Genomic DNA, 18748 nt, shown 5'->3' with positions numbered 1-18748 from the left:
TAGTCCCAAACTGAGTAATCTCCAAGCCATGGCCTTGGCCTCCCTCTGCAGCAGATCCCCAGGACTTTCTGTCCCACAGATCACAATTGGTGTGGACTTTTGACAGCACCTCCTCCTTGATCACCTTCCACAATGGGCCCCACAGGCTGTGTACTCTGCTCCCTGTACGCCAACCACTGTATGGCCAATCGCCACTCCACCTCCATCCACAGGTTTGGGGATGACCCCAACATCGTGGGCAGGAGCTCCAATAGGATGGAGCGAGGGAGGCTGGTTGAGGAGTCATGGAACAGGCTGCCAGAGGAGGGGGTTGAGGTAGGTGCAATGGTAATGTTTAAGTAATATTCAGATGGATACACAGATAGGATGGGTTTAGAGGGATATGAACCAAATACAGATAAAACACAAACTATACACAGAACTATATCAAATAAACGACTTAAACTTTTAGTGAAAAATGCAATCAGCAGTAATTCAAAACCACCCCCAATTCATGCAATTTACATTTTAAAATTAAAATGCCATTACTCTTATTTACAATGTCTATGATCCCTTGGGGCACCTGCCATTCCCGGAACTCAGCCACCACATGCTCCTGCTCCTACACAGCACTGACCCAGACATAATCCCGAAAGAGGGGCAAGCAATCAGCTCTCCCCACCCCCTTGACCACTTGCTGCCTCAACTCATGACTGGCCAGAAAGTAATTGGAATGTTAGCCTTCATTGCTGGAGGGATCGAATTCAGGAGTGGGAAGGTTCCTCTGCAACTGACCAAGGTCCTGGTGAGGCCGCATTCTGGAGAACTGCGTGCAGTTCTGGTCCCCTTACTTGAGGAAGGTGTACTGGCTTTGGAGGCCGTGCAGATGAAGATGAAGGCATTGGTCTATGAGGAGCGATTGAGTCGTCTCAGGCTGTACTCACTGGAATTTAGAAGAATGAGAGGGGAACTTATAGAAACATATAAAATTATGAGAGGCATAGATAAAATAGAGGTTGGTAAGTTGTTCCCATTGGTGGGGGAGACCAGAACTAGGGCACATCACCTCAAGATTCAAGGGAGTAGATTTAGGACGGAGATGAGGAGGAACTGCTTTTCCCAGAGGGTGGGGAATCTGTGGAGGTGACCTCAGTAAATATATTTACGACAAGGTTGGATAGAATTTTCACATAGTTGGGAAATTAATGGATCTGGAAAAAGGCAGATCCGTGGAGATGAACCCATCATCAGATCAGCCGTGAATCGGGCCGGACGTCTGACACCTGCTCTATTTCTAATGTTCTTGTGAAAACATCCCATCAGGGTATGTCACTGCGTGGGATGGGAACTGCTCCACCCGTCAACTGCAGAGAGTGATGAACATGGGTCAGTTCATCACACCACCCTCTCCCCCCCTCCACTCTGTCTACATATCTCACTGCCTTGGAAAATCTGCCAACATATTGAAAGGCTCATCCCACACCAACCACACTATCTTCACCCCCCCCCCCCCCAACAGGATGCAGGGATAAATTAGATACCATAATATTTTCAGTCTCTCTCCTGCTAATATCAGACTCCTGTATGAACCCCATATGTGTAATAGAATGTTGCCCTTCCATTTTGTAGACAGTCCCCATTGATTGCTAATGGTGGGAGGAGTCCTCAGGGAATTGGTTGGGGTCCCAATCATTTGGGCACCCCTTCCTTGATAGTGTTGAACTCCTTCAGGCATGGGGTGGGGGTTCCTGACCTGCACTGCAGATGGGAGAAGGCCCTTTTGGTGTGTCAGGTAGTGGGGCATCCACCACAGGATCCCCACCTTCTTCCATAGCCATGGTGTTCCTGGCCCCAATCTCACCATCTTGACTGTCCAGGAGGTCAAGGGCAGCAGGTGCAGGGAAACACCAGCTGAAGATTCAGATGATTGAGTTTATTCTCACGTTCTCAAGTTCGATGTTCTTGTTGTAAAAGCCTCGGCTTCACCTCACATTACAAATATTTTTCATGCATTTGGTCGAAGTGTGGAAAAAGTCAACTGAAGGATGACATGGTTGGTGTGGCAGTTAGCGCAACACTGTTCAGCCCCAGCAACTGGCGTTCATGCTGTCTGTAAGGAGTTTGTATGTTCTCCCAGTGTCTGCGTGGGTTTTCCCCGGGGGCCCTGGTTTCCTCCCACCCTTCAAAATGTATCGGGGCTTGTAGGATAACTGGGTGTAAACTGGATGGCACAGGCTTGTGGGCCAAAAGTGGTATTACTGTGCTGAACGTCTAAATTAAAAATGTAAATTTAAACTTGACTACTTCACAGAAAGGGGGCCATCATAAGGGAGCCATCATAAGGGAGGGTCATAGCTGATAAAAGGTTGAGAATAGCGGTATTAAATCACCACAGTATCCAAGACAGGAAAAGTGTATAAAATGATCGCTAACTAAATGTTAGTGTGAGAAGAACAAGTGGTGTTTCAGTATCACCAACAGATCTTTTGGAGATCCTGGAGTGGTTTATGTTTAGGGTAGTACAGGAAGGTTCAAGACCCTGATCACTGTTGGAAAAACACTGAGGGGCTGGTCTTCAGGCCTCTGTACCTTCTGCCCAAAGGGAGCAGTGAGAAGAGGTTGTGACCAGGGTGATGGGGGTCCTTCGTGATGCTGGCTGCCTTCTGGATGTGGGCCCTCGCATAGATGTCTGCAACGGATGGGAGATTGGAGCCTGTGATGGACCTGGATGTGTTTGCTGTCTTCTGCAGCCACTGGACACTCCAGTGACTGATGCAGCCAGCCAGTATACTTTCCACCATGCTCCAGTAGAAAAAGGATACATAATTTAATTAAAAGAGAGAATAAATATGAACGGTGGATAGGTAAATGATCACAGTTACAGTTAATGCAATAGTGGAGACAGGAATTGTAGTGGTCCCTCAATGATTCAAGGGGAGGTTCGAGATCCTGTCAGCCATTGGAAAGAAACTGCTCTTGAACCTTGAGGTGTTGTGTGATGATACACCACTGTACACTGTTACTTGGTTCCTGGCACTGTGTGGTCTACATGCACGTCTGGCCTGTCTTACCTTGGTGACTCCACACTAATAAAGACAATGAGCTAAATCTCTCCCTCAGTACAATTGGGCCAAAACAGGAACATGGTCCAAGTCATCTTGTACCAGTCTTGGTATTATTGATAGTGTCTAATGTTGGCTTTCAGGCTTCTGCAGCTTCTGGCCGATGGGAGCAGTGAGAAGAGGTTGTGACCAGGGTGATGGGGGTCATTTGTGATGTTGGTTGCCTTCTGCAGTCAGATGCTTTTGATGGAAGGGAGGTCAGAGACCATGGTGGACGTGGCTAGGTTTGCCACTTTCTGCATTCCTGGGCACTCGAATTCCCAAACCAGGCTGTAGTGCAACCAGTCAGTGGGACTTCTCACAGAGCACCTGCAGAGGTTCGACCATGCCAAATATCTTCAGACTTGTTAGAAAGAAGAGGTGTTGGTGTGTGGCCTCAAGGTCTGTTTCCAGGAGACATTGTCCATTATGTCGACTCCCAGGAAGTTGAAGCCACTAACCCTCTCCACTGCCCTCTCAATGATGCAGACAGACGTGTGGTCCCACCAAGTAGAGAACACCATGAAATGGACAGTTGGTGCTAACTATGGGAAGAGGTTCCTTTGTTGTGATCATGTGATAGGAAACCTGTGGCTTGATGAAAAGAAAACGAAATGTTGGTCCCACAACGGGTTGGCTGGGTTTTTCTGAGATTGATGAGAGTTTCAGATAAAAGGGAAGTGCGGTGGTTCTGTTGTCAGACTGCAACCCCCAGGGACCAATTGTGTCTGATGAGTGGAAAGTGGGGAAGCCCTGAGGCCAGGGATATCCACTGAAGGCCATGAAGTAAGACGGAGGGACCCCCTTGTCACTGACGTGTCATGAAATTTATCTCTGATTGTCACCGTTCAAGATTTTACTTTAAACCAGTTAAGTTCTGAGAATGACTGAGCTCTGGGATATCTGGGACTTTTCAAATTGTTGGGTGGTCCTGACTGCAACAGGGGCTTGAAAGGGGAATTACAAGGAAAGAACAAGCTGTGGCTTTGAGGATCAGTTGGAGACGTGAGGGACACTAGCATTTGGGCCCATTCATTGGGCACTGCCTGTTATACCGAGGCAGGTGACTGATTCTGATTGGCTCAGGAGGTTGTAGGAGAGGTTGTAGGGTCCCCTCCCTCCCCACCTTCCTCTCCCTCCCCTCACTCACTCCTCCCTCTCCTCATTCCTCTCCCCTCATTCCTCTCCCTCCACTCACTCCCATCACTCCCCTACTTCTGCTCCCTCTCCTCATTCCTCCACCCTTCCCTCCCTTCACCCCTTTCTCTCCTCTCTTCCCTCCCTCCATTCTCCTCTCCCCTCACTGCACTTCCTTCCCTCCTGGACTGCATTTCTCCCAGCAATCCTCCTGCACTCTCTCTTTCCCTCTCTCCTCCTCCTCTCTTACTGAGCACAAATGAGTGGGGGGGGGGTGCATCATACAGAGGGGGTTCAATATTTCAGCACCCCACAGCCCCAAAAGCAACCCCTGCAGACACACAACTACAGCAAGGGAGGGTGACACTGGGGGAGGGGCAGTAATGAGGGAGCGTCATACTGTAGGAGGGGTGGTGCAGGTCACTATGCGGGAAGAAGGGGAAAGATAAATGATTTAAATGGCAGAAATAGGATTTAGATTGAAAAGAGGTTTTGTGTGTGAATACTCGGGCAGACTTCTTGTTCAGAAGAAATCTGCTTGTGAGTAAAACTGCTGATTCCAACTTCATCGTTCCAACAATTAGCCGGCAGTTTGCCAGGGTGGATTTACTCCACCGTGGAACTACTAGCTTTCATCTAATTTGCTTGTTAAAAGCTTAACTTCGGTGACTCCATCGCCAGCTCATCACTGATTAGGTCAGTTGGGAATGACTTTTCGACAGTGTCTCGAAGGTCTGGGAGCCTCGGCCTCACCTTCGAGGAGTTCAGGAGGCTTCGGCGGATCACCAGGGAGCCAGTTTGTGAAGCATCCGGGGATCTCTGTTCATCACTCTGCTATCTAATCGTCCAGTTAAAGGACTCACATCTCAGACTCTCAGTTCAACATGGGCAATGCAGAATGGTGTGTTCTGTGGAGGACTGAGTTAGCACGACGTCTACCAACATGAGACGTGTTCTCTCCTGTTGTGGACGATTGTTTTACACAGTGGTCTAGTTTGTTTTTTTGTTCATGTGCCAGACCATCTTTCGAAAGACCTGGCCCTACAGGAGTCGTGCTGGCTCAGCAACTTCAATGGGCCCTGTGGCGAAGAATTCTTTTGCGTCACTGGAAGACAAGAATGTGGTCATGAGATGTCTCAAACTATCACAGCTGGAGAATGCACAGAGGGCAATGGTGGTGGAGCGATGGCACCCCGACCGTAACAGTGAGTGTGAAAATGGAGGCCAATCCGTGATTTGCCAACAAAATGTGAAGTTGGTGGGTCTCGTCATTAGCTGAGTCGACTCACGGACTCACCAGCCACATGTCACTTCAGCAGCTTGGTTGAGACAGTGTTTTACGGGGACATGGAGTGTGTGAGGGTGCAGCTCCTGCTTGTGGGTTTGAAGGGATTGTTCCTCAAATTCTGGCTGCATTCCCCCCTCATGCTCCTGATCGTTGGGCTCCCTGTACGGAGGAGGGAGGGCCGGTCGTCGGTCTGGTACTGGGCCTGGCCAAGATGGTCATTCAGGAGTCCAGACAGTGGGCAGTTGAGGATTCATCTTGGGCTGACTGCCTGACCCTCTCCTGAGGATACCTATCGCCCATGAATCCTTGGAGAAGGAGCACTCAGTGCTCATGGGCAGTTTGGAGGGTCTCCAGAAACAGTGGATACCAAGGGTTCGATGGTATCCACAAAGATAATTACGTTTGAATTGAACTCTTGTGTGGATAGGTCTGAAAATGTCATATTTGAAACCTTTAGGGGATGAATAATAAAGGGATGGTGTGGATTTACTAAAAACACACCAAAAAGCTGCAGAAACCTGGCCGGTCTTTTCAGCGCCTATAGGAGACAAAGATCTATCGCCAACGTTTCGGGTCTGAGCCCTTCCTCAAGGAATAAGCAGAATGAACGATAAGCAGGAAATGTCAGAATAGAGACAGGGCCAGGGGAGGAATCCTGATAAGGGGAGAGGAGAGAGTTGATTATGTCTGTGTGAAAGGAGAGAGGGAAAAGGGAGAGAATGAGCTTGGGGGAGGCAACAGGGGTAGATATGAAGTGGGGGGGGGGCAGGTTTGAATGAAACCAGAGATTTTAATGATATCTCCAGTTGGAGGGAGCCCAGTCAGAAGGTGAGGTGTGGCTGCTCCAATTTGCGGGTGGTCTCAGCCTGGCCGTGCAAGAGAGTGGGATGGGGATTTGAAATGGGTGGCCCCTGGGAGATCCAGACTATTGCAGCGGACAGAGCCGAGTTGCTCCTAGACTGTGCCCAGTCTCTCCGACAGAGAGGAGACCACAACAGGAGCACCGGTATTGATTTACTACCTAAAAGGCAAAAATAAAAGAGGGCAGTGGTCTTGTAGGGGGTATTGTATCCCACTGTTGGAAGATGAATAAGGTGGGAACCCCTGACTCACTGGATGAGGGAGAGTGGGACCAAATGCTTCCTTTGGTCGCAGACTGGGTTCCTTGGTCTGAGACAGAGAACAGGGTCCCACGTGCTTCTCCTTATAAATGAAGCATGTCCCCCGACCACCGGCCTGTGGTGGGATTGGCACACCCTGGGGTGCTGACAGGACAGGCTGGGGTTTGGAAGCTCCTCTAGTTATTGCAGTCATCTTGGGGACGGGTCTCTAGTCCCTGCGTGTGACTCGATCCCAGTATCTGTTCCTTAAACAAGCACAAAGCCTGTGGTTAATGGGATCCTTGGGGCGGCACGGTTGGCTTAGCGGTCAGCACAAGACCTTTACAGCGCCAGGGGTTCAAATCCCATGCTGTCTGTAAGGAGTTTGTACGTTCTCCCCGTGTCTGCATGGGTTTCTTCCAGAGACTCAAATTTTCTCCCACCGTTCAAAATGTGTGAGGGGTTGTACGTTCATTGGGTGTAATTGGGCAGCTTAGGCTCATGGGCCTGTTACCAAAATGGCCTGTATGTCTACATTTTAAAAATTGAAAATTTTAAATTCAAACAATTGCTGGAAGGTCAATGCCTTAGAGAGGGCACAGAGGAGATTCACCGGGATCTTGCCTGGATTGGAGCACGTGTTATGGGAAGCACGGTTTACAGACCTGGGGGTTTTCTCTTCAGAGTTACGGATGGGAGGTGACTTAATAGAAGTGTGTCAAATTATGAGGGGCTTAGATAGGGTACATTGACCACCGCCAGTGGGTTGATATCGCCTCAAACCGCGCATCTTGGCGCTTCACAGTTCGGCAGGCAGCAACCTCCTTTGAAGAAGACCACAGAGCCCACCTCACTGACAAAAGACGAAGGAGGAAAAACCCAACACCCAACCCCAACCCATCAATTTTCCCTTGCAACCGCTGCAACCGTGTCTGCCTGTCCCGCATCGGACTTGCCAGCCACAAACAAGCCTGCAGCTGACGTGGACATTATCCCTCCATTAATCTTCATCCGCGAAGCCAAGCCAAAGAAAGAAGAAGATAGGGTGGACCTCCTCCTGGGGCCACAGTAGAAATGCCAGAGGGCATCTGTTTGAGGTGAGTCTGGGAAAGTTTAGGGGAGATCAGAAGTAGGTGTTCTTCACTTACAGAGTTGTGGGGGCCTGGAATATGTTGCTGGGGGTGGTGGTGGACTCTTAGACAGGCACAAAGAAAAACTAGAGGGTTCTGGGTGTGAGGGAGGGAAGGGTTAGATTGTTGTGGAGTAGGGTAACATAGGTGTAGAAATTATCTGTCAGCGCTTTGGGGCGGGACCCGAATCTAAGACCCAAAACATTGTCAGACCATTTCGACCCACAGATCCATGGACTCCCCCTCCCCCCACCTCCATCAACATGATCTACTGGGATCTTTGTCAGAAGAGGGCGCGCAAAATCATCGAGAACCTCTTCCACCCCGCACACAGCATCTCCTGTCGGGGAAGAGATCCAGGAGGAGCAGAACCAGCACCACCAGGCTGAGGAACAGCTTCTTCCCACGAGCAGCGAGAATGGTGAACGACCACAGGACCTGCTCACGCTGACTACCCGAAACTCTTATATTCATGAAACAACATTTATCTACCTATGTATATGAAGACTTGACTTGCATATATATTGTTTGCCTGTATGTGTGGTTGTGTGTCTACGTGTTTGCACCGAGGACTGGAGAACATTGTTTTGTTGGGTTGTACTCACTGAAATGGTGGAACTCAGCCGGTCTTTCCAGCATCCATAAAAAGCAAAGAAAAGTCTCAGAATTCAGACAATGCTGGGCTGGGGGTGGAATCCAGACCAACAAAAGGTGTCTGGTCTGCTACCTGGAGCCCCTAGCTCTGCTGGAGTTGGGGAGGTGGGGTTCTCTCTGTCCTCTTTAAACAGGCTACTGATCTGTAGCTGGGCTTGTGACAAGTGGTTAGAAGATAGCATGAGTTCATCAGGGAGTGGGGAGAGGGAAAGGCAGAGGAATGGAGTGGGGATGAGGGGAGGGTCAATGAGGGCCAGGAGGTGTGGGCAAACTGGCCCTCTGGCCACTGGGCAGTGCAGTGGATGCCTGCTGATCAAATTGCGGGCAGTCTATGTGGTCAATGAAGGAGACGGGAAAGACTGGGCTTCCCACTGAACGTGAGGAAGGGAAAGTGGACTCGCTCTCTGCCACAGGCAGTTGCTGCTCTCACAACTTTCAGATCCACTCTTGGGGTTTCCTTAAATCCGATTTGCTCCACCAGAGGCAGGCGAGAATGAAACTTTGGATGTTGCAAAATTCAGAAATTTTGCATATTTTTTCATGGGGTGTGGGTGGATTCTAATACTACATAAAGCAGTGGGTCTGTGCACAGACCTCCAGAAGAGTGCCGATATTCCTGTAGAGACAGCCCAGCTTCAGCACTGCGGACCAGCACCATCACAGATCCACCAGCACCTGGCCCCAGCAGAGAAATCTGGTGAGTGAGCAGCTTTTCGTGGTCCCCTCCCTCGGGTGGACTGACTTTGTGGACTAATGGCCTGCCCTTGTTGAAACTTCCAGGGAGAGGGATGTGGGCTTGCAGGGGTAAAGGCATTGGCATCACAAGGGGGGTACAGACCACCAGAGGGTTGACACCAAAGACATTGTCTATAAAATTTTTGTACAGTGTTTCAGCAGGTTTATTATTTTTGTATAAAAACATCCCTGCAGTTTGTTATAACAACAAAAGCATTTTTCGCCAGCCCAGTTTACACCTATCAATACGAGGCTAAAACTCGACGCTCATTTCCCTTTTGAACCTTCTCCTGGGCTCCGGTCAGAGCGGTCATTATTCCCCAATGGCAACGACGCTTCGAATCGCGTGGTTCTGTCTGTTCACGGTGTTGCTGGGGCATGATATTTAATTTAAAGGTGTCATTTTAATTTTGCTCACCTTTTATCTCACGGCTACCGCCGTTATGTTCAGTGATACACTGGGATCACCAGTAATATTGGTACAAAAAAATATTATTATGGATTCTGTCTGGTCTGGTTCAGGAGGAGGTCCATGGGTAGGGGGATGGTGACACCATGAGTTACTGCACTGGGTGACACTGGGTGCGTGGCTGGGACCTTGTGGTGTGGCCTCAGCTAGAGGGGCTCTTGGGGGTCATTCAGGGCTGTGGATCAGACAGTTTGTGGCTGCTCTTGTTTTCCCAAAATTCTTCCAATATGGAATGATTCTGTTGCCCGGGATCCCACAAGGATGTGGGTTAACCTGTCTGTCCCACTACGTAGGATGGGATGGGTCTTCCGGTTAGATGAAGGCAAGGTGTCCCTACTCTCTTCCAGAGGAAGGCGAGACATTCCCACCTTTATCCAGATGGTGCCGAGATGTTCCCACCTCTCCCTCAATAGTCATGGTCCCCTCCTCTCCCGACCACCCCTCCAATACAGTCCTCACCCACGGTCACTCTGGCTCTGTCTGACCTCTCCAACTGGCCCCACCTCTGCATCTCCCCTGGCCCCGCCTCTCCAAAGCATCATTGTCTCTTGGCCAATGATTGACAGCTGCTCCACCACAAGCCCCATCACCACACCCCTCAGCTCATCCCACTCCATTCCAGTTCCCTGCAAGGCCTCATTCCCCTCCATTCTCTCCCTCTCCCTGGTCACTTCCCCAGCTCCCTTCCATTCTCTCACTCTCCCCATTCCCCTCCCTCCACTCCTTCATACCCCTCTCCCCTCACTTCACTCCTTTCCCTCCTGGGCTGTGTTCCTCCCTGCAATTCTCCTGTGCTCTCCCTTTCTCTCTCTCTCTCCCTACCACCATCCTCCCCTCTCTCCCTCCCTCATTGCCCTCCCCTCTGCTCTTTATCAACCCATGTTCCACATACCCTCCATGGCACACTCCTCCTCTCTTGCTCTATGACCCCTCCTTACCCACCCCGAACTCAGCCACCTGATCTCTGCATCATTCACCACTTCAGCTGGCAGCTTGTCCTGTAAGGCCATTCCTCTGATGGTGTGGGGGGTGGGTTAGGGCAGCCCTGGCTTTGTCTAGTGCCATCCTCTGGGTACCTCAGTGTTTGGAGAAGGGGATGACCCTGGCAGTGACCTTCCTCTCTCCACAGGACACATGATGGATGGTGCCATGATGCTGCTCTCGCTCGTAGCCTTTGCCAGCTCTGCTCCAGCACATCCCAGCAGCCTGCTGGAGTCCTTCCAGAAGAGTGCCAGCCTCTCCAGGAAGATCCTGCAGGAAGTGCAGGCCCTCATCTGCCAATACGTAGGCACAGGCTCCCCATCTGGGTCTGGGGGAAGAACGTTCAGCCCAGTCATGGGCTGATCACACCTGCGCGCGCGCGCACACACACACACACACACACACACACACACACACACACACACACACACACACACACACACACACACACACACACACACACACACACACACACAAAACACACACACACAAAACACACACACACACACACACACACACACACACACACACACACACTCTGTAGGGGCACTTGTTCCTTGAGAGGGCAGTGGGACTTGGATTTCCCAGCAGGGGCTGCGATGTGCTGATGAGAGTGTGTGAGGGGAAAGAGATGGGTTCCTCACTCCACATCTCCTCAGATTCACCCTGAGCATCCTTCCCACCCCCTGCATCCCCAACATAGGGTAATGCCAAGGTGAGGCAGTGGTTAACCAGGTTAAACACCTCTCAGTATGTGCCACAGGCATGCGGGATCTCGCTAGGGAGGGGTGATGGTAAGTCTGGGCCTCATGTCCATGGGCAGGATGAGGTGAAGGAGTGATGAGGAGTGGAGATCCCAGCTCCAGGTGAAAGGGCTGGAGAGCTGTAGCTGCAGTGTGGCGAGCGAGTGCAGGGAAGAGTCACTGGGGAGGGGCTGGGTTGGCGAGCTCAGGCCCAGGGAGAATGGAGGGAGTGAGCTGGTTTTCCTAGGAGTGGAGGCCCATGGCAGAGACATCTTTCTATTGCGAGGCATTTCAAAAACAGGACCTCTGATGAGAGGGGAAGGAAATATAAAGGGGATCTGGGAGGAAATGATTTCAACATTAGGGTGCTGGACAACGGGAGCTCACTGCCTGAGGAGGTGGTGAAATCAGATAGAACCCAGAGGGCAAGGGTTAAGGGGGAAAAGTTTAGAAAGTGCAGGGGATGTGGAACGAGCTGCCAGCTGAAGTGGTTAATGCAGGCTTAATTTTAACATTGAAGAAGAATTTGGACGGGTCCATGGATGGGAGGGGTACGGAAGGATATGGACTGAGTGAAGGTCAGTGGCACCAGGCAGAAAAATAGTTCAACATAGAAGGGCTGAAGGGATTTGTCTGTTTTCTGTGCTGTCATGTTCTATGGTTCAATGGTCCTGTCCAGTTGGTAGACCCTCAGGCAGACACTGAAACAGGCAAGACAGACTGTGGTCAAATGGGATTCCTGTAGATGGACAAAAAAGGTCAACAGAGACATGGAGGGCCAAGGGGTCTGTTTCTGTGACTCCAGCTCCACCTGATTAGCTATATTCGAGTTAAGCAAGAAATTCTGCAGGAGCTGGGGTCAAATGCGACACACAGACATGATGGAGAAACTCAGCAGGTCATGCAGCATCCACAGGAAGTCAATGGTAACCAGCATTTCGGGCCTGGGGTCTTCATCGGGTAGAAGCAAAGTCAGGAAGATGACTGAAATAAAAGGTGGGAAGAGAAGGAGGGAGGAGAGGAGGGCGGAAGGGCCAAGGGGAGGAACACAGATTAACAGGTGGATACAGGAGGGAGGGTATAAGCGAACAATGCTGAGAAGTGATTGGGGGTGGAAGGCTTTGAGAATGGAGAGGGAAGGGGGTGGGGAGCTGGAGGAGAAGAGACAGAGGGACGGGGAGAGAGCGAGAGAGAGCAAGAGAGAGAGAGAGAGAGAGAGAGAGAGAGAGAGAGTGAGAGAGAGAGAGAGACCTAGGGGAAGGGGAAATCTGGTTGGAGGGTTCCAAGACAGATTTTAAGGTGTTGTTCCTCCAATTTGATTTGGTAGCGCGTGTCCGTGTAGGAATGGGGGGTGGAATCGAAATGGCCGGCCACTGGAAAGTGTTTGCTGTAGCAGTGGACAGAGCAGAGGTCCCCATCAAACTGAATTCCTTTCTCCCTTTCAGAAAGAAGTAAGGATCGGCCTGCAATCGTTCGATGACCACACACTGTTCCTGAATAGCCTCCCAAGCAGCCGGATGACGTACATGCACTGGGTGGAAATGCAGGTATTTCTGCTCCCAACTAAGGTGTCAACCTGTTTCCCATAGACCTCTCTCCATGCTCTCTACCCACCTCTTATAGAAACATATAAAATTCTGAAAGGGATGGATAAGATAGAGGTCGGTAAGTTGTTCCCATTGGTGGCGGAGACCAGAACTAGGGGACATGGCCTCAAGATTCAGGGGAGTAGATTTAGGAGGGTGATGAGGAGGAATGGCTTTTCTAGAGGGAGGTGAATCTGTGGGATTCGCTGCCGTTGAAGCAGTGGAGGTCATGGGGAAAAGGCAGATCAATGGAGTTGAGCCTCTTTTCGGATCAGCTGTGATCACATTGAATGGGGGAGCAGGATCGATGTGCTGGATGGCCGACTCCTGCACCTATTTCTTATGTTCTGATGTTCCCCTCCTCCCACCCCCACTCTGACTTTCAACGTTGTTAACGGGGCTCTCACAAATCCTCTTTCAGGTCTTCTTTTGTTCTCTTCTCAGCCTCTCTCGGTAACCCAGCACCCTGTACTATTTATGGGTTGGCTGCTCGCACAGCATGTGGAAATGGGCTTGATCTCCTTCCCTGTCCCTGGGCTTTCTAACCTCCCTGCTCCCCTCCAGGATGAAGAGCGATTGAGGCTGGACTATAAGGACCTCCAGGCATTCTGGATTCACGTCGACACCAAACATCTCCATGAGCTGAGCCAACCATCTGTGTCTCTGCTCAGCCATTCTATTGAAGCCGTTTCACTGGACCTCCGAGACCTGATCTCCCAGCTCAAGAGACAGGTGAGAATTGGGAGCCAAGCTCCAATTCTAGTTGCCATCATTTCAATCCCCCTCCTCCCTATTCCCACATGGACATATCTGTCAATCACGTGGGTCAACCTAGGCTTGAGCTTGATGATCAACTCACCATGTTCCTCCTGGGCAACCTGAAACCCAACAATAATGTTCCCAGTGTTCAATAGCCCCCACCTCGATTCTCCCTTTCCACCTACTCCTGGTCTGTCTCACCACCCCCCACCACACAGGCCTCTCCACCTCCCATCCAAATCACTATCACAGGAGATCATATAGAAAATTCTGAAAGGCATGGATAAGATAAAGTTAGATTGGTGGAGGAGATGAAAACGAGGGGATGTGACCTCAAGATCCAGGGGAGTAGATTTAGGAGGGAGATGAGGAGGAACTGCTTTTAACAGAGGGTGGGGAATCTGTGGGAATCGCTGCCCGTTGAAGCAGTGGAGGCGACTTCTGTAAATATATTTAAGGTTGGATAGATTTCTACACAGTCAGGGAATTAAGGAATATGGGGAAAAGGCAGGTGGGTGGAGATGAGCCTCTTTTCGTTTCAGCTGTGATCACATTGAATAGCGGGGCAGGATCGATGGGCCAGATGACCGACTCCTGCTCCTATTGCTTCCCCTTCCCTTCCTCCCTCCTCCTTGATGTATGATATCTCCCCTTCTGCCCCTAGTCTCGATAAAGGGTCCCGACCCAATTGTTGCCTGTCCATTCCTCCCCATGGATGCTGCCTGGCCTGCTGCATCCTTCCTGCACCTCAGCTTTCCAGGAGGGATGGGCAGACTGGACGTGGAGAGGATGTTTCCTGTGGCGGGTTTGTTTGGGACCAGAGGGTAGAGCCTCAGAATACAAACATATCCCTTTGGAACTGAGACGTGGAGGAATTTCTTTTCTTGGGGAATTCGTTGCCATGGTCGGCCGTGGAGACCAGGTCACTGGGGATATTTAAGATGGAGGTAGATAAGTTCTCGATCAGGAAGGGAATCAAGGGATATGGGGAGGCAGGAGGATGGGGCTGAAAAGGGTAGTAAATTTGCCACGATGGAATGGTGGGGTAAACTCAATGGGCTGAACGGTCTAATTCTGCTCCAAAACCTTTCTTTTGGATTGCTTTTCGGCCTCCTTGTGCACCTTGCCCATCGAACCGCCCTCCAGATCAGCTCTCAGCTCTCCAGATGTAGCTTTGGAGTCGAGTTCATGGTCCACATCGCTCCACTGCTCCATGATAGTGCCTGAATTCCCCCTCCCACCATCTTGAGTCTATGCTCCCCCATAACACCACCACCACCCCACCGTGATGATGAGGCTGGTGAGCAGTTATTTTCTCCCCCTCTGCCAGCCCCACCTCCTTCTCCACTCAGCCATTTCCCCCCTCTCTCTCTTCAGATCCTGGCCTTGAATTCCACCGAGCTGGATCCCTCCAACATCCACCACTCCCTCAGGGTCCCAAGCAGTGACAGCGACTGGCTCAGCAACCTGCAGGGGTACATCATCTTCCGGGACCTGGAGATCTACCTGAACAAGATCATCCGAGACTTCACCCTCCTGCAGAACAAGTACCGATGACCATCCTACCTGCCTTGCACCGGCCTCCCCAGCATGTACGCAGCTGGGAAAATATCAAATACTAATATATTTTTGGCATACTTGACCTATATTTATATATTTGTGATTATTTATTTTATTTAAATAAACAACATTGAATCTGATTCTGTGTGGTTATAAATGAAATGATATTAGGCCCATTGAGATCAAATTTGCCTAAACTGGGTTATAGTGGGAACAATCTCAGCTACGAGGAGTTGAAGTTCCACACCGCTTCAGAGGGTGGGGAATCTGTGGAATTCGCTGCCCATTGAACCAGTGGAGGCGACCTCAGTAAATATATTGAAGACAAGGTTTGATAGATTTCTACATTGTAGGGAAATTAAGGAATATGGGGAAAAGGCAGGTCGGTGATCTCATTGAATGGCGGGGCAGGCTCGACGGATGGACTGGATTCAGGCTCTACGGGCTGAATGGCAGTGCAGGCTCGATGGGTCGGATGGCTGATGCCTGCTCCTATTTCTTATGAAATAACAAGTGATTTATTAAAACTGATGTGCATTGGGAGACCAGTTAAAGCTGATCTCCTGAGTGTGCTTTTGATAATGGTTTTAATGGACACAATTACAGAAACTTGATAAACTTTTCACTGTTTTGATCGAAGAATTGGGAGATAGAAAGATCTAATTACTGCAAGATAAAGACTGATGATGGAATAGGATGCTTATTTATCTATGTTTAATTTAGTAAACAATAGGTTTCTGTTTACAATCGGTGCATGGAATGATTGTAACTTACTTAATGATAAATCCATTTTCCCATTAACAGCAAAGGGTGCACATTATAACAGAATTAATAGTTTTCCTGAAACTTGGGTGCCATCACTGCTCTACTCTTGGGCCTGCCTTCGGTTCCATGTTAGCACGACCCACAGCCCTCTTGACTAAATCTCTCAAAATTCTTTCCCCTACAACAGTGATCTAACAGGAGGTAGATGAGGAAAACTTGGTTGATGTGATGTTCAGGGGTTTCTGAAATGCTGATTGATATGGTGCCACACAATGGATGTCACCAAGGATGAAACCATGACAAGGTAGGGAGAGAGAGAGAGAGAGAGAGAAGTGGGTGACGAAACAGGAAGTGGCAGGGACAAGGAGTGTGGTGGAGTGGAGGGGCTACACTGCGGAGTTCCCCAGGGGCTTGATACCTTACTCCAAACACCTGTGCCCATGCTCTGTCTGCCTTGGATAGGAGTGACCAGAGCAAGGTCTCCAGATGCGCACTCAAGGAGGGGAATCACAGACTCTGAGGACACTTAGGTGTCTGGGGGGGTGGGCAGAGTGGACACAGTCAGGGGAGGGGACCTGTCCACAGACGTGCAGGAGAGGCAAAGATCCTTTTGGTCTGACTATGTTGACAAAAGCTCGAGAAGTGGATTTTCCATCGGAACCAGAACTGTATGGTTCTTGGCTCAAAACCTCAAGGGCAGAGAATTTGGGGGAGGGGGGTGCGTGTATGCACTTCACATTTATCCCAGGTGGGGTAACAGGGTTCGGGGATTATCCCTGTGGGGTACTAGTCCCCTCCTGTGAGGACCTGTCGATACAGATGTACCTTTTAGTTCAGCTGCCTCCCTGATCTTTTTTTTTTCAATTTTTTATTTTTCACACCATAAATCACATTAACCATGATACACACTTTTTCCTTTTCACACATATACAGTGCCATTTTCTCCCCCCCACTCCCTCCTCCCATCCCACCCTCCCTACCTCCCCCCTCCCGTCCATTTAAAGTACAAAATCTAGGATACATTAAACCAGTCAAACAATGTTGTCATTCAATAAAAATACACAAGAAATTCCACTGAGTCCATTCTTTTCATTTCCTTTTCCTTCCGTTAACTTAGGTAGTGATTGTCCCCGGTAGGTTTTCGCTATTGTGTTTCATGTAAGGCTCCCATATTTGTTCGAATATTTGAATATTATTTCTTAAACTATATGTTATTTTTTTCTAATGGAATACATTTATTCATTTCTATATACCATTGTTGTATTTTCAAATTATCTTCCAATTTCCAGGTTGACATAATACATTTTTTTTGCTACGGCTAGAGCTATCTTAACAAATCTTTTTTGTGCATCCTCCAAATCAATTCCAAATTCTTTGTTTTTTTATGTTACTTAGGAGGAAGATCTCTGGATTCTTTGGTATATTGTTTTCTGTTATTTTATTTAATATCTGATTTAGATCTTCCCAAAATTTTTCTACTTTCTCACATGTCCAGATTGCATGAATTGTTGTTCCCATTTCTTTTTTACATCGAAAACATCTATCAGATACAGTTGGGTCCCATTTATTTAACTTTTGAGGTGTAATGTATAGCCTGTGTATCCAGTTATATTGTATCATACGTAACCTCGTATTTATTATATTTCTCATCGTTCCAGAACATAACCTCCCATGTTTCCTTTTTTTATCTTTATATTTAAATCTTGTTCCCATTTTTGTTTAGTTTTACCATTTGTTTCCTCATTCTCCTTTTCTTGCAGTTTAATATACATATTTGTTATAAATCTTTTGATTATCATTGTATCTGTAATCACATATTCAAAGTTACTTCCCTCTGGCAAACTCAAACTGCTTCCTAATTTATCCTTCAAGTAGGATCTCAATTGGTAATATGCCAGTGCTGTATCTTGAGTTATATTGTATTTATCTTTCATTTGTTCAAAGGATAATAATCTATTTCCTGAAAAACAATTTTCTATTCTTTTAATCCCTTTATTCTCCCATTCTCTAAAGGAAAGGTTATCTATTGTAAAAGGGAGTAACTTGTTTTGCGTCAATATTAGTTTTGGTAATTGATAATTTGTTTTATTTCTTTCTACATGAATCTTCTTCCAAATATTGAGTAGATGATGTAATACTGGAAAACTTCTATGTTGTACCAATTTTTCATCCCATTTATATAATATGTGTTCAGGTATCTTTTCCCCTATTTTATCTAATTCTAATCTGGTCCAATCTGGCTTTTCCCTTGTTTGATCAAAATCTGATAGGTATCTTAATTGTGAGGCTCTATAATAATTTTTAAAGTTTGGAAGTTGTAAGCCTCCTTGTTTATACCATTCTGTTAATTTATCTAGTGCTATCCTCGGTTTCCCCCCTTTCCATAAAAATTACCTTATTATTTTCTTTAACTCCTTGAAGAATTTCTCTGTCAGTTGTATTGGCAATGCCTGAAATAGGTATAATATCCTTGGAAAAATGTTCATTTTAATACAGTTTATCCTTCCTATTAGTGTTAGTGGTAAATCTTTCCAATGCTCTAAATCGTCCTGTAATTTTTTCATTAGTGGATAATAATTGAGTTTATATAGTTGGCCGAGATTTTTATTTATTTGTACACCTAGGTATCTTATTGCTTGCATTTGCCATCTAAATGGTGATTCCTTCTTAAATTTTGAGAAATCCGCATTATTCATAGGCATTGCTTCACTTTTATTTACGTTGATCTTATAACCCAACACTTCTCCATATTCCTTCAATT

This window comes from Narcine bancroftii, chromosome 14 (assembly GCF_036971445.1).
Source record: "Narcine bancroftii isolate sNarBan1 chromosome 14, sNarBan1.hap1, whole genome shotgun sequence".
NCBI classification, from domain to species: Eukaryota; Metazoa; Chordata; class Chondrichthyes; order Torpediniformes; family Narcinidae; genus Narcine; species Narcine bancroftii.
The sequence above is the reverse complement of the archived record's forward strand: the minus strand, read 5'-3'. Positions refer to the sequence as shown.